The sequence below is a fragment of the Suricata suricatta genome, chromosome 13, assembly GCF_006229205.1.
Source record: "Suricata suricatta isolate VVHF042 chromosome 13, meerkat_22Aug2017_6uvM2_HiC, whole genome shotgun sequence".
NCBI lineage: Eukaryota > Metazoa > Chordata > Mammalia > Carnivora > Herpestidae > Suricata > Suricata suricatta.
The window spans coordinates 31,642,634-31,654,174 of NC_043712.1; positions in this window are offsets into that span (position 1 = coordinate 31,642,634).

The window sequence follows — 11,541 nt, forward strand, 5'->3', positions numbered from 1 at the left end:
CGGGTCACTCACGGGTGTCAACCTTACCAATATATGTTTATTCTGACTTGGATGTTAAAGAAGCCTCTGCTTTTCCCCCTTCCCTCTTCGCTCCCCTCTCCCCTCCTCTCTCCCCTCTCCCCTCTTCTCTCTCTCTCCCCACCGCCTCCCTCCTACCCCTTGGACTCCTTTGTGCTCTGGCTCTTGCTCTCAGAAAACCCTTTTCTTCAGCTGAGCAGGCAGCTTTCGCAGATGTGACGAAACTCAGAAAAATGATCAACGATCATTTCTGTCACCGAACTGAATCTACAGGTTATAACTTGGTTTCTCGTATCTGACTTTTGGATCTCAGGACAATCCCTGGGTGACAAGGCAACTGTAACCTCTTCTGTTCTAAGCAGGGTGGACAATTTCACATGGGGGGAGGGGCAGAATAAAGAAACTATTTAATCTCTTTGCTGCTGCTTCCATTTTCAGAGGTTGTTAGTGAAGACAGCAGATGAAAGATCCAACCATTTCTTCTCCTCCAGCTCTCTCCCTTCAGCAGCATGATGGTCTCTTAGTTTTGATGCAGTGAGTCATTGGATACGCAAAGGGAGGTCCAGAACTGAGTTGGGCTGAGTTTGCCTACCCAAAATGTATTCCTCTCTTCCTACTTACACAGGCAGGGCCCTGATTTTGTTGGAGGTAGCAATGTGCCCGGCTGAAAAATTGGCTTTCCCAGCCTCCCTACCTGATAAGAGTGGCCCTATGACCAACTTCTGGTCCATGGAATAAAGAAGTAAACTACAGATAAGACTTCTGGAAAAGCTTCCTGAAAATGGGGCTAAGTTGACAGGTTACTTGTTGGTCTTCTGTCTTCTTCTACCTGAAACACGGATGTAAGGACTGGTGCTGCAGCAGCCATTTTGTGGTCCTGAGGTGATCTTGATTGAAGACGGTTGGCTTGTGCTAAGGATAGCAAAATAGAGAGACAAGAAGTTGGGACATTGGTGAGATCATGGCACTACCATACCAGCCCTAGGATGCCTATCCCCAAAGTTCTTTTACATGGGAGAAAAATTCAAACCATATTTAAGACATTGTTTCACAAGTCTGTATTGAAGCAAAATGTAATTCCTAAGTGACAGAGAATTGATGAGCTAGATTATTCTGTGTTTGAAATGGGCGGGAATTTCTGGGATGAATGAAGCCTACGGAAGAGTGCTCGAAAAAGAGGGGGGAAATAAGCCACACGATGATGCAAACCTGTTTCTTCAAGCCTCGTGTAGAGTCTGCAACACATGCGTCAATGCCTTGTGTGCCCAGAAGGGGAGAGGGGGTTGTGGTTCCTCATCAGTGGGCATGAGGACGGGGCAGCAGCTGTGAGGCGGCAAGCTGATCGGCCTGCAGGATCTCAGAGCCGGAGGCCGAGGAGCCGGGAGCACCGCCCTTTATGCCGAGAGCCTGCTAAAGAGGCTCATCTCACTGCACACAGGGCGAGTTTTACACCAATACCATTAGCATCCCGTGTGACAGATTCTGCAGTTAGCATGGGGGTCATAGGAAGAAGTAAGTCCCTTTTCCACAGGAAGACCAAAGAGGCAAAGTGACAGCCGGCTGGAAGGCCAGCTTGTCTAATTCAGGGTTCGTCTGTCTTTTTTATTCCACCACATACCTGGGATGCAAGAGGCACAGAGATGGGGAACGCGAACAGCCACGGAAGCACCAGGTGGGCCACATGAATCTGGCGCTCAGCGCTGACACACATTACAGCCCGATGCCCTCTTCGTAAACATCCTTACGGGTGCCTGTCGCCTCCCTCCTGTGCGGGTCTGTACGGAAGAGCCGGACACACACCCATACAGTGAGGAATCCGTGCTGTGGTAGAAAGAGCGCTCCATTTGACCGTTTAAAATCCAGGCTTCCTGCCAGTGTGACTGCGGGCAAATCCTTTATCCTCTCTGGGCCTCAATTTTTTCATCTGTAACAGCAAGGATTGGCCAAATTACATTCTAAGGCCGAATCCAAACCTTCTAGGAGCCTGTACAAAATAGATCATTAAAATAAGATTAAATCGATCAAGTGTTCAGTGAGAAGAAATTCGGTTTTATATAAACATGTGTTACAGGGCGCCTGAGGGGTCCAGTCTGTTGAGCGTCTGGCTTCAGCTCAGGTCGGGATCCCCTGGTTGGTGTGTCTGAGCCCCGCTCCAGGCTCTGCGATGCGAGGGCGGAGCCTGCTTAGGATTCTCTTTCTCCCTCTCTCTGTCTCTCTGTCTCTCAAAATAAATACATAAACTTAAAAAATATATATATATATATATATATATATATATATAGGCTACATACCAATGCGAATCCACTGTTGCACGAACCCTAAGTCTTAGGAGAATGGTATGGATCTACAATGAAATGAGCCGTGAACTCCTTGTTGCTCCTTCCTTCCTATACTGTGCTCCCCTTAAGTCATCTCCCGGCTGTCTTGATATGTCAGTATGTAGGTATATTTACATGAGAAACCCTGCCTTACATGGCGAAAACCATTTCCTTTAAATAAAAGTCATATAGACACAACAGGAATTTAAAATACATTCTGGCACTGTCCCAATAGCACAAGAGTGTGTGACATGAAGCTGGTAACATCAGACGGGGAAGAATTTTATTAGACAAGTCGGGTAACTTAGAGTAAACACCCCAGGGCCTCTCATCATAAATGCAGCCAAGCGGCCCGGCGTAACAGGGACGAGGCCCCTCGTGAGCTCTATGCTCTTTATTCTGACATTTAATGAGCGTAACCAGGAATAGATGGTATCATTTATGAGCGCTCATGAGCCCAAGGAAAGGGTGGTTTCAAAGATTCCTTGGGGATCTTTAAGGCCTTGTCTATAAAATGTGCCTGGATTAGCTGGGCTCCTCCTTCGGTCCCAAACCTCGTCTCCAGCTGGACCAGCATCCCAGGACCCAGGTAAGGGGAGAGTCTGGAGTCTGGAACCCTCATCTGTGAGTGTGTGATTCAGTTATTTGCTAAATTATCCTCCAAACAATCATTTCGTCCTGTTCTCTGGCACCCTGCGTTACTGTTGGATAGGGAAGGACATTCCCTGCAATTGGAATGCGGTTTAAACACATCAGACCTGCAAATACATCTCCTACCTGGCATCAGCAGAATGGCCCAAAGAATGGAGGGATTCTCAAAGAGCAGGGAGCTCCCCATCGCAGGAGGTAGGTATCCAAGCAGAGTCAGAGACTGAAGAGAAAGGACTTCAGATTTGGACTGGAGATTTTAACTGGAATTCAAACTTTCTTTTCAGTTCTAAAAGTTGGGAATCCTACAACGTATGACCAAATGCTCCTACTTGCTATTGAAGGCTTATTACGTGCCAGGTGCCGTACTGAATGCTTCACTTGAATTCATTCATTTAACCCTGCCATCAAAGAAAAGGCAGGCCTAGGTCCCTTTCACATGTGGACGAGGGACCCGAGGGTGGCTGAGCACAGAGATCACACAGCTCCTAGGTGCCAGGCTGGGTGAGGCTGGTCTGGGGGCTCCACCCACAAGCAGGAGCTGTGGCCACTGGGTCACACCAGAAGCCGACCCACCTGCAGTAGCCCCACCTCCTCTGGCAACTGTTTTTCAAGATTTGCACAAAGACAGAGGAGATTCTAGGATTAAAGAGCCAGTCCCCGCCTCCCCCATTCCCTTTCCTCACTATCCCAAACCCTTCCTGGCAGAGTCATCATTTGTTAAGCCTGGGCTGCCTCCCCCAAAGCCCCCAAACTTGCTCACACCGGAGCCCTTGAGGGGTCTGGGGTTCTCTGCTCTCCGATCTTGAGATTAGAATCAGTAGAAGGTGGAAGAAAAATGTAAGAGACTTTGCTTTCTCTCTCTCTCTCTCTCTCTCTCTCTCTCTCTCTCTCTCTCTCTCTCTCTCGCTCACTCACTCGCTCTCAAAGGCAGCCCCCAGCAGTGTTTGTTCTCAGAGATGCCCAGAGAAGACGGGTGGCCACTTTCCTTTCTCCAGGAGATAATGGAAGAGAAGCAAGAAAGTGCCTGCGTTTGAGGGTGAAATGATGACAATTAATCTCTGAGCGGAGGCCCTCGCCGTTAAATTCTTTGGAGAAACAACACCAGGAGTTTCATGACAATCAAGAGAATGAAATTGAATTAAGAGAAACAGTAATTAAATCAGGAAAGAAGTTTTTGCAAAGGGGATTGTAAAGGAAATTAAAACCAGTAATGCTGAAAAATGTGGTGGGCAGAGCAGGGGCGAGGGGTGGAGGGAGGCTTGGTGGGGAAGAGGAAGGAGCAGACACAGCAAAGCGAGTTGCCAGGGCCCGTGTTTGGCGCTAGGGAAAGGAATTTGGAAATTGTTCTCCCTGAGAGCCACGTGTCTGCTCTTCCAATTCAGGGCTAAGTATGCCCAGCTCCTTTAGGAAAAGAGAAATCTCCAGTCAGATAAAGGATAAAACAGCAGTAGGCTTGAGGCTGGGGGACCACCTGTGCCGGTTTGCCCTGGACCACCCCAATTTTAGTTCTCATAGTGCCATGTCCCAGGAAACCCCTTGGTGGAGAGGACACTAGGAAGTTCATCACCCGAACGCACAGGTGGCCGCTTGGCCTCCCAGCTCTGCTGCATGGTCGGTGGCTCCGTGACTTTAGGTGAGTCACGCCATGTCTGTGGGCCTAGGTTTTCTCACCTGTAAAATGAGTCACCATGGGTATCTCCAAAGATCAAAGAATTGCTATCTGCCAGTGTGTCTAGAATACTGTGCGTGAAGGAATAGGCTGACTAATGAGAGTTGAACTGAATAATATTGATATTAGAAAACATAGTCCAACAGCGCATTAAAAAATAACACATCATGACAGTTTCAGGGGTCCCCAAGACCACCCACGTGTTTGTGGAGTTTCTAGAATGACTCAAAGGATTCAGCATATAGCCATCCTCATAAACTCAATAAGGTTTATTGCAGTGAAAGGATACACAACAGAGTCATCAGAGGAAAAAGACACAGATGTAGTCTAGAGAAATCCATGCACAGGCTTCCTATACTCTGTCCCTCCTGCAAGGGTCACATCAAGTGTGATCCCTTCTCTAGCAGTGAAGGATGCAGTAATGTGTGCAATGCTTCTGTCCGGGAGGCCCATTAAAGACTCAGTGCCAAGGACTTTATTGGTAGGGGGTTCATAGGCATCTTCTGCCTGGCAACTACCAAAATTCCAGACTCTGGGAAGGAAAGCTGGTGTCCAGGCTAAATCACATTGTCAATCAGGCTTACAAGTTAGGGACTGGCTCAAATGCCATGTTTCCCGACCACCGGTCAAGGGCCAACCTTACAAACAGATCTTTCTGAAAATAGCAATCTCTGGCCTGCTGTGCTAATTCTTCTCACCCCAATGACCAAGTGGAGTTCATTGCAGGAATGCAAGGAGACCATATGCAAGTGAAAACTTGAATCTAGATCCCGAGCTGTGTTGCATATCACCAAATCCCAGCTGGCAGTGCCAAGGCCTCCGCTGGCCCGGGCTTCACCGCTGGTGACGGGAGGCCATTCACCCACCTAAACAAGGTCTGCTCACTGCCAAATCCCCTCCCAAGAATGCATCGCCAACCACGTGTCCCTGCTTGGTCTCTTGAGTCAGAACACGGGTGTTCTCAGTTCATTACTAGAACCAGCTGGATGGAAACAGGGTTTGCCTCGTGCATAAACAGGCCAGGTGTTTGTGGACACTGGGGGACACCATCACTGCTGGTGACCCACAATGCTGGCGCTTCAGGTTTGGGGCACCACCTTCCTGCCTCCTAGGGGGAGGCTCCCCAGCTGCTGCAGCTGTCACAGGACGAGGAGGACAGGAAGGGGGGTGTTTAAAAGCATGGCCGGGCTACAGATTGGCTTCCCCTTCAGGGTCCTTGCGTGTTGGGTTGCTAGCACTGCCACAGCACAAGGTGGGGTGGCTTGAACAACAGAACTGGGGGGTCCCATAGTCCCGGAGGCCAGAAGTGCAAACTCCAGGTGCTGGCAGTTTTGCTTCTTCTGAAGGCTTTGAGGGAAAGCGCTGGTCCAGGCCTGCCTTTGGCTTGTTGACGGATATCTTCAAGTTCACATGACATTTTCCTTCGTGGCTACGTGTGTTCAAATCTCCTCATCTTCTTTTTAATTTTTTTATAGTTTTTATTTTATTTTTGAGACAGAGAGAGGCAGAGCATGAAAGGGGGAGGGGCAGAGAGAGAGAGAAGGCGACGCAAAAACCAAAACAGGCTCCAGGCTCTGAGCTGTCAGGACAGAGCCCGACACAGGGCTCGAACCCACAAACCGTGAGATCATGACCTGAGCCGAAGTCGGACGTTTAACCAACTGAGCCACCCAGGTGCCCTGCAAATCTCCTCGTCTTAAAAGAATGAAGTCAGTGGTGCCTGGGTGGCTCAGTCCATTAAGCAGGCGACTTCGGCTCAGGTCATGATCTCACGGTTCATGGGTCGAGCCCCGCACCAGGCTCTGTGCTGACAGCTCAGAGCCCGGAGCCTGCTTCTCATTCTGTGTCTCCCTCTGTCTCTGACCCTCCTTTGCTCACACTCTGTGTGTCTCTCTCTCAAAAATAAATAAACATAAAAAAAAAAAAAGAATGAAGTCCTCAGGGATTAGGACCCATGCTAATGGCCTCAGTTGAACTTGACTACCTCAGTAAAGACCCTGTCTCCATACAAGGTCATATTCCGAGGTGCTAGGGGTAAGGACTCCAACCCGTAAATTTGGAGAGACACAATTCAACTCACAGCTCGCAAAAGAATAGGCGAAAGTCAGAATTATTTTTTAATAACCTTCACTGGAAGATTGTTGTTTCTCTGCATATGATAGTCCAGGAATCTGAGCTGAGGTAGAACAGAAGAAAGTCAGGGGAGGTGGAAGGGAAGGAGGGGTCGGGAGGAAGAGGAGAAAGAAGAAAAAAAGAAGGAGGAGGGTGAGGGGAAGGAGGAAGAGAAGCAGGCGTGAGCTGGGTGGGACTACCAAGGCTGGGGCAGGGGCAGAGGTGGGTGAGGATAACTCCCCACTTGCCGAGGTTTACCTGTGGTTTCCCCCAAAGCCCACCAAGTCGTGCGAAGGTTGCACATGGCATGAACACAAGTGTGGCACGGCTCCCTGGCGCATGCCACACAGGTGTGTCCCAGGTGGAGATTCAGCAGCTCCCAAGGCCAGGCAGGCGTGGGCCAGGCACGGCCGTGGCTCCCTGCCGACTGCACCTCGGGGCTGGAAGAGCGGGATTCCACACCAGCATCTGCCGGCCCACCCAGCAGGAAGTCCTCACCTGGCAAAATGACACATGTCATACGGTACTGCTTCCTGGAGCAGGTTGAGGGTTCCAGTGCTGTGAGCCTCCCGGACAAGCAAGTCTGACAAGGGTCTGTTCTGAGCATCCGGACGGCACGTCTATAAAAGGAGGTGCTGCCAGGAGACAGAGGGAGGGAACTGAAGAAGGGGCGATGGGGACTCTGGGCCTGGCAAGGCCTCGCGGCCCCGCTGCAAACATACAAAATGCAGAATCCCACAGGCACAGTGAATTTCCCAGCGCGGCGCAGGCTGCAAAGCAAGTACCGTGGCTGAAGCTTCAATGACGAGAAAGGGGAACAAAAATAACACCCTTGCATTGGTGAGAGGCCTGGAGCCACCGTGAGCCCACCCCGGGACTCCTGCGTTAGAGAGCCCCCCCCCCCCCCCCCCCCCCCCCCCCCCCCCCCCCCCCCCCCCCCCCCCCCCCCCCCCCCCCCCCGCCGCCCCCTTCCCCCGCTGCTGCCAGCCAGGTCTGCCACGAGGCAGGAGCAGGCTCCTTCCAGGTGATTCTGACACACGCCAACATTTGAGAACCACTTCAGTCTACCACCCAAACCAGTTTGGGGAGGGGTTCTAGAACGAGCCCCCCTACAGGACTTTTTATCTACTGTGCCTCTGACCAGAGTCAATGGGAAGAAAGACAAGCTTGTTTGCAGGACCCACTTTACCACTCATGTGTAATTCAAGTTCTTTCCTTCATGTCCTTTCTTTTCTGAGATACAGAGGTCTAGACCTTTCCCCAAAACGGAGCCATCTAGACTGTGTATGACTAGTCTCAGCTTCCTAGCTAGTTAATTTGCACATTTTGCTTTATTTGCATTATTAATGTCTCTGGCATGGGAAAGACGCCTAGTCGCTAGGAATCGGATTTAAGCTGTGTCGCCTTCACCTGAGCCCTCCTGGGTCAGGCTCCCTGGGTGCTTGGCTCACCTAACATCTGTGGTCCCGAGAACGCAAACATGCCCTCTGGCTGGCTGCTTCTGCCGATTATGTCTCCGCACGAAGTCTCAGGAACCTGTTGACTTTCTCCCACATTTATTGACAGAATTCATTTTGTTCCTACAGGCTAACCTTGCTGGCTTTACTCCTCCCCCCTTGATCAACATCGCCCACTAATTCAAAGCCCATGGCTGTTTATCTAGTCCGAGCCTAGCCTCTAGAGAGAGGTCACTGACTTCTGCACAGGCCCCAGATGGGGTCACAATGCAGTTCTGAGGAGGAGCCCTGGTCTGCAATCAGGAAGCCTGGTTCTGGCCTCCTGCTCTGCTGTGAACTTGCTGCACCATCTGGGACAGCCTCTGGCTCCGGGCCCCGGGCTCCTCTGTTAGACATTGGGAGGATGCAGTGAATTCCCAGCCACTCCAGCTAGGGGACCCCGGTTCTCTGGTTTTCTTCTATCAGAGAAGTGACCATGCAGTATGGATTCCCTGAAAGGCAGTGACAAGTTGGCAATCCCTGGCACCACTCCCCACACACCACGAGCGTACCAGTTCTTTAAGTGTGGTCCCAAACATGGCTTTCACCAAGTTGAAGGGGCTTTGATTGGGCTCCCTGTCTGGTTTCATAATCACATAGCTATTTAGACTTTGGAGCCCCAGGTGAGACAAGGATGCAAATCCCCCGCCTTTTTAAGCTGTGGGTGACCTTGCCAGGTCACTTTAAAAGCGCCAATAGAAGGGCATGGCACGTAGTGTGAATAAACACAGGCTTTCTCTACAAACACAAAAGTCCCACACTATGAACAAAGCTCAGAAGGCAATTCCTGAGAAGCCAATCCCTTGTGCAGAGTCGAAAACCTCGAACGAAAGCTATGTAATGCCTGAAACCCAGCAAATCAGTGTGGCATGGTCTTAGACCCGGTTTTAAAGCTGCATTGTGGAAGCTCTACTGTGATACCTACTCCTCTGTCACCCTCACCTCAAAGAACTGAGTAATTCTGCCCATATGACTCCGGTGGGAAAGCCCAAGACCTGGTGTTATAAGCTGAGGAGTTGGACCTTCCGGTTACTATTATGTAAAATACGGCAAATAGTAAATTCCTTGGCTTGTCGATTAAATAAGAAACCTACACCTCTGAAATTACTGAAAATAAGCACTTGTTAACTATTAGCTAGTGAAGAAGGCATTCTTGGATCTTTTCTCCCGTTTAATTCTATGTGGTGGGAATCCTTACACCCATGGGTGTTTACACCACAGACAAACGAGAGCACAGGACGGAAGCGAGTCGACCTCGATCTCATGACTGGTACATGGCATGGCCAGTAGTTGAATCGAGGTCAGGTACACTTTCAAGTGTGGAAGTCGGGGCAGTAAGTGCACTAACTTTGGATGTCCTAGTTGTGTCCCCAGAGTCAAGCAAACTTAGTCCCGGCCTGAACCCTCCTCCAGCAGCATTTTGGCGTGGGGGGTGATGTAGGGCTTTGAAGGAATCCAGAGCAGGATGCTGCGCACACAGGAACTCCACATGCTGCACAGAACTTTCTGTGGAATGAAGCCAGCTTTGCAGACATTTTCATCCATCTTAACCTGATGCCCACATTTGTAACACTTCAGAAAGTCTTTTTCAATTCTTCCTACAAGGACATCAGCGCCCTGGGAAAAAACTGGAGTCTAGACCAGGCCAGGTGTGAAAACAAAAGCTACATCATGTTCCCCTCTCCCGGAAACAGACCTCTCACCCAGTGTTACAGGCACGTGCTCAGGGTACTATTGGACCCCGGGATCCTAGTCAGACGTCCCTCACGTGTCTCAGGGACTCTCAGACCCTTTCCCCAATGACTTAAAAGGCTCTGCCCAGAACACACTTACAATATAATTCATTTTCCTAGTTTTAATAATTTAGCACTTCTGTTTAGCATATGCTGGCTTGTGTCCACCTGAAAGTGGCTAGAATTATAGCCCAGAGTGAAGGGGGGGTCAAGATAAGCTTAATGCAGACAGTCCTGACTTGTTAGACTTTCAGAACTATTATGAATAGCTTACAGTTCCCTAGGGATCGAGAAACAACAGCCTAGAAATCTCTATTTAAAAAAATTTTTTTTAATATTTATTTTTGAGAGAGAGAGAGAGAGAGAGAGAGAGAGAGAGAGAGAGAGAGTGAGTAGCGGGGAGGGACAGAGAGAGGGAGACACAGAATCTGAAGCAGGCTCCGGGCTCTGAGCTGTCAGCACAGCTGACTCATGAACTCATGAACCATGAGATCCTGACCTGAGCTGACGTCGGATGCTTGACTGACTGAGCCACCCAGGAACCCCTAGAAATCTATTTTAAACAAAAAGAACACAAAAGGTGATATATACATACAAATGATTATTCCGCCTTAAAAAGACTGACAAAGGAAATTTTGAATACAGAATTCTGCTACAACACGAGTGAATCTTGAGGACCTTATGCTAAGTAGAACAGGCCAATCAATCACAAAAGGACAAACTACTGTATGATTCCACTCATAGGAGGTACTTAGAGAATGAAATTCAGAGACACAAAGTAGGATGATTGTTGCCAGGGGCTGAAGGGAAAAGGGAAGGAGAGGGGAGTTTTTATTTGTGGATTTACAGTTTCAGTTTTACAAGATGAAAAAGAATTATATAGATGGACTGTGGTGATGGTTGCACGTGAATGTGCCTGATACCACTGAGCTGCACACTCGAAAACGGTGAAGATGGTACATTTTATAGTATGTGTATTTTACCCGTTTTTAAAAACGAAAAAGAAAAGAGAAGGGAACAGCTTGAACACTGAAATTCTCAGCTATGGTATTAGCATTGTATCATCAGAGCCAAAAGTAGCTACAGAACATAATAGACATCGTACATTTTTATGCCCAACCACCAATTTTCCTTCTGCTGAAAGAAACCTCTCCCTGCTCTGCCACCGACAACTAGTATTTTCTTACAAATCACTAGCTCAGAAAATCCCATGACTTTCAGCCCCCAGTCCCCTGGGGATTACGGAGGCAGCCAGGGCCGACGGGCAGCATCCTGCAGCGGACAGGACGCACCCCCACGCCCAACGGCTCCTCCGGGCGGCTTCAGCAGAAAAAGGGGCCCTCAGAAGAGGGGGGCAGACTTCTATCAAATTAAATGCCTAACTTTTAGTTGTTACTGGAACCATCAACCTGAATATCAGGAAAACAGTTCCATTACAGATACTATAATCTTCAGCTTCTTCCAAATGAAACTGACTTTCTCCCCAGAATTTCAAAATGAAGGTAGCTACTGCACTTTCAAGCACAAGCAGCACCCACAATCCA